The sequence below is a fragment of the Pistacia vera genome, unplaced genomic scaffold, assembly GCF_008641045.1.
Source record: "Pistacia vera cultivar Batoury unplaced genomic scaffold, PisVer_v2 Contig114, whole genome shotgun sequence".
Classification (NCBI taxonomy): domain Eukaryota; kingdom Viridiplantae; phylum Streptophyta; class Magnoliopsida; order Sapindales; family Anacardiaceae; genus Pistacia; species Pistacia vera.
In genome coordinates, this window is record NW_022195182.1 from 90,532 (window position 1) to 95,543 (window position 5,012).

The following is a 5,012-nucleotide window of genomic DNA, read 5'->3' on the forward strand; positions in this document are numbered from 1 at the left end:
TCAAGATTCAAGAGTGAACCCTGTATCTATGGGTCGGTAAGTGGGTAAAGAAGTACTTGTTTATTTGAGCCCATTATTGAATGTGTACTCAGGAATCTTATGTATGGACTTAGTGTACTGGGCTAAAAATTGGTCTAGGTTTTGAGAAAATTTGTTAAAATTGGTTAAGTTTTTTGAGTTGAATGAATGGCAGAGTAATTTCATAAATATTAATTAACTCCTCATGCTGTAAATCCCTCGCGAAATCCACTAACTAAAACCCATTTAATTATTAAAGTAATTTCATAATAACTCCTTTAAAAAAGGTTACTAGCTATTATTATGATTTAAGGTACCCTTTTCAACCAAATTCAAAACGATATTGGATGTCAATTAATTAAAAAAAAAAAAAAGATAGATAAATGTTGATGCTTGATTTTGACACAAACTAAACGCACGTGTGAAATGCTGAGTTGACTCAGAAGACACACGTGAATGGGGGTACAGAAATGAGTAAAAGATGAAGAAACGATGTTTTAAAGTGGTTCGGATGCTTAAACAAACGATTCCTATGTCCACTGATATTGTATTAATATGAGGGGCCAGGTTGCGTTCAACAAGCTGACTTACAAGTGATTACAAGAGAGAGAGAAAGAAGAGTATATGTGATATTTCAGAGAGAAATTAGCTAATTCGGAGTAAAAATGAGCCAATCCCACAAACGGGAGAGGAGCTCTCTATTTATAGTGGGATGAATTGGGGTAATGATTATTGAATCTGGGAGTGGGTCAGGTTGCCGTGCAGATCCTTCCTTGTATCCCGTTGTGCACCTGCTCGAGTGATTCACGTTATGTGTTTAGGGATTAGAGACGTGGAGCGCCTCTAGCCTCTCGTTGTCCTGGCACGCACCCATTGAACTAGCAGGAGCATGCTGCTCACGTCAGCACACGACGTGGTTGCATCTGAATGATTGCAGGACCTACCTAAACTCTTACCACTTGTGCTAACAAGGCGTTGCGTTAGCCCTACTTTTCCAGGCATCATAGAAGTCACCTAGTTTTTAAGATTTGAGAAAACTACATAATTATGCCTCGATTTGATGCGTTTGAAGAGATGTTGGTTGATTCGACCTGGTTGCGAAAAGGGGAGAGAGAACGTTTCTTTGTGGGCGACCTGGGATGATTTTACCTTTTGGGTCAGCGACCTATCTTTAGGTACCCAGTGCCATAATAATGTTCCCGGCCTGGACTGAATTTCATGACCTGATCACACTTAAACTTTTGTTGAGGGTGGTCACTCTGTGACTGATGCTTATCAAGGTCGAAACGTCATGTTGCCTCACGATTGTCATGAGATGAACTTGACTGACCACGTCGCTTCGCGATTGATGGGATGAGCTTGAAACGTCACGTCACTTTGTGACTGACATAAGGTGAAGAGTGTTTTATGTAACGACTTCCTCAAATGTTATCCATTGCATTTTTTCAGCTGGTGCAATGATGGAACACCTTTTGTTCTGACAGACGTGTCTTTTGCGCAGTAAGTGCCAACCATGCGCATTAAATGCGAGCCATGTTGAAACGACATTCCCTATCAAAGCATTAAATGCGAACGTGGGTGCATTAAATGTGGTGGAGGGAAACAAGCCGTTGCTTGAGTGCTTCAACGGAAGGGAACGACGATCTGGTTTCTTGAGGCATGACGGTCACTCTTCCTCGTTGATTCTCGACACATGGTTGTAATCAACGAACAGATGTGTTTTTCCTCCCAAACATCGTTTGACTTCGTGAAACCAAAGCGCCACTTCCCTCACTATAAAACCCCAAGCTCTCTTCAGGCAAAGTCACAATATTTTCATTTTCAGAGAGAGTGAGAAGCTTTTGTGAGCCTTGGTACTTTGCCTTCCAGATTGGTGTTCGCTTGACATTTAGAGCAGAAGGATTAGTCTTCATATCTCAAGAGGTAAAGATGGTTCCTTCCTACCACTTTTGTTATTTTTTGTTCTCAATGGTTGTATGCGATAACAGTCTGCCAAGAAATGATCGGAGACGAAATACTCTCCTTTGGGTCAGAGCCATGGTGGCTCTTAAATATTCTTTTAGGGTTTTACTCTGGTTCAAGGGAGGAAATATTTACTTTTTCCTCCACGTCATCGTACGAAACAGTGTACGAAGACTGAGTGATTCTCTGCATGTTGCTTTTCTTTTCAGACCGTAGAAGAATGGATTCCCCTACGACCAGAGCTGAGGAAGGGGCCAACTCGCCCTCACAGGATGCCCCTACGGGTCCCCTTCAAGAGATTCTATCAGTAATTACTACCGAGGAGCTTCAAAGGGTGGTAGACCAATACGCTCTCAATGTGGAGGTCTTCCGAGATAGGACACACATAGCTCGGAGTCCGCCACGAGGGATGGTTGCGATCTCTGAGAACATCTTCAAGAGTGGTGGGTTGATCCCTTTCCACCCTTTTGTCAGGTCGTTCCTTGATCATTTCGATATCGTACCATTGCAGCTCACGCGAATGCGTACATGATAGCCGCGGCCATGTACATCGCGTGTGGTAGAAAATGGATTGGGCAAGCTAACCGTGCTAGAGCTCGATTGCTCGTACATTCTGGAAAAAGAGCAAGGACAAGGATTCCTACTACCTTTCCAGGCAAACTGCCATTGAAGCAGGAATACATAGTTACCCAAGCAACATAGGGGCATATGAGATGAAGTTCTTTTTCTTTCGTCATGATGGCATTTGCCATTTTTAGGAGCCGAGTAGGTTCTGTCTTTCTTTTGAGTTTGCGAGATTAATTTATGTTCTTTGCTAACGAGTCTTTGTTTCTTCGCAGTTAACAAAACGACCAGGTTAAAGCTCCTCAAGGATCTGGATAGGATCACTACCCTCGACTTTCTACCGGAAGAGTGTCACGATGCGAGACTGCTCGTGACAACCACAAATTTACGGAAGTACGATTTCTTCAACTCTAAAGCGACCCTAGAGACCACATCGAGTAAACTTCGTAACCTTAGCTTATTTTTAGATTCTACATGCAGCGAACTGTTTGACTAACGATGTTCGCATACAGCGACCATGCCTCCAAAGGTACCCAGATCGTCGGGACCGAGGCAATTTTGCTTCCCCCAGTTAGGTGCCACCAGAACAGCAGGAGCGGCTCCCAGTGGTCCCCCTGCCAGAGGGGTGCTGGCAGGTGCTCCTATCTGGCCTGCAGGCACTCCTAACCTACGGTTGCTTGCCTGACCCAAAGGCCCAAGAGGAGGAGGCAACTTCGCATCGAGGAGTCGGAGTTTGAAATGGAAGGCTTGGGTGGTCAGCCCGAGAGGGCGCGGCCCTACAAGTCGTTCCACTCGGGAGGGCCACCTAGGGGAGTGATCGGTGTCTCCATTGCTCCTGGGGGTCCACAGATAAGATAAGAGACAGCTGCAGTCCTCAGGAGGAGGTTGGGTAAAGAGCCTATGGGGGAGACTCTACCTGTTGAGGGTACTGGCATACCCGTGCTAGACTTGATGGGCTAACTCCTAGACCATTTGCAACCAGTAGTTCTAACTCTGTTGGAATGCGGGCTCACGGAGGCGTTCGAGCAGTTCATGGCCTCTAACCCCATGGACCTGATGTCCACATCTTTCCAACATCTAAGCCAGGTAAACGAGATGTCCTTGACGAGGACTTTTATATTTGTTTTTGTAGTATAAAGGACTAACTTTATTCTCTTTGTTATGTAGGCCTTGCTTTCCTTGCACATGTCCCTGCAAAAGGTACAGCTAGGGGCTACCGAGGGACTGGTCGAGCTGAGGGAGGAGAATTCGCGGCTTAAGCAGGAACTGGAGGTCACGCGAGCAAACAGAGACTTGTCCATCATTCAAACAAGCCAGCATTTGTCTGAGAGGGATGCTGCCCGTCGCACAGTGGACTTTCAAAAGGTCGAGCTGGACAAGTGCAGCGAGAAGGTAAAGGAGCTCCAGAGGACTGTGGCCAGCCTCACCAAGGAGGCTAGCGAGAAAGACCAGGCGCTACAAACGACCTCTGAGAGGGCCTTACGAGCAGAGCGGGAAAGGGACTGTAATATCCCACTTGAGGTACGTATTTAAGAGTTGTTGTATTAGTTAAAAGTTTATTGTTTCAACTTAAATTGAGTTTGTATGTTGAGTTGGTTGAATTGTTGCCTTGAAAATGGGTTGAGTTTTGGTGAAGTTGGAAATTCAATCTTCGCCGAGGCGAAGAAGAAGCTTCGCCGCGGCGAGGAGGAGAAGTTGCACTATGGGTAGGTTCTGCCCTATTTCGCCGAGGCGACGAAAAATGCTTCGCCGCGGCGAAGAGCCTAAAACAAAGATTCTTGAGTTTTCTAGAGAATTCTTCTTTTGGGACACAATGACCATTCTACCCCTAATTAGTAGGAAAAGTGGGGAGTAAAATGAAAGGAAATTTAGTAGAGATTGTGTTTGTATGGGGGTGTAGTTGTAAAGAATCAAAGGATATAGATGGAATTTCCAAGAAAGGACAAGGGCAAAATGGGAAATGAAGCTTTTAATATGAACTAAAAAGAGTAAAGTGTAGAGAAAGCCCTTACTCATCTTCATTCCACCGCCTCTTCCATTGCCCATATTCTCTCAATTTCTCCACCCAATTTTCCAAGAGTTCTAAGGGATTTAAGAGGGGTTTTGAGTAGAGATTTCATCTAAAGCTTCCTAAGGTAAGAATTCATGCTTTAGATGTGAGTTTTCTTGTATTTATAGTGAGGTCTTATTGTGTTGTTGCTGCCCTTGTGGTTGTTTTGAGTTGTAGAGAAGAGACAAGTCCACAAAAGGGAAGGAAAAGTGCTAAGGAACCCATCTTTGCACAAGGTAAGTAAATCCAACCAAGTTGAGTTATGACTAAGCTTTGAGTAGAGACTTATTTTAATTATGTATGTACATGGTATACCTACTGAAAATTGAGATGAGATGTGTGCTTAGTCTTAGTAGTTGGGATTGATTAAATATGAGAAGTGTTGTTGATATGTGTATTGAGAATGGAGTTTGAGATG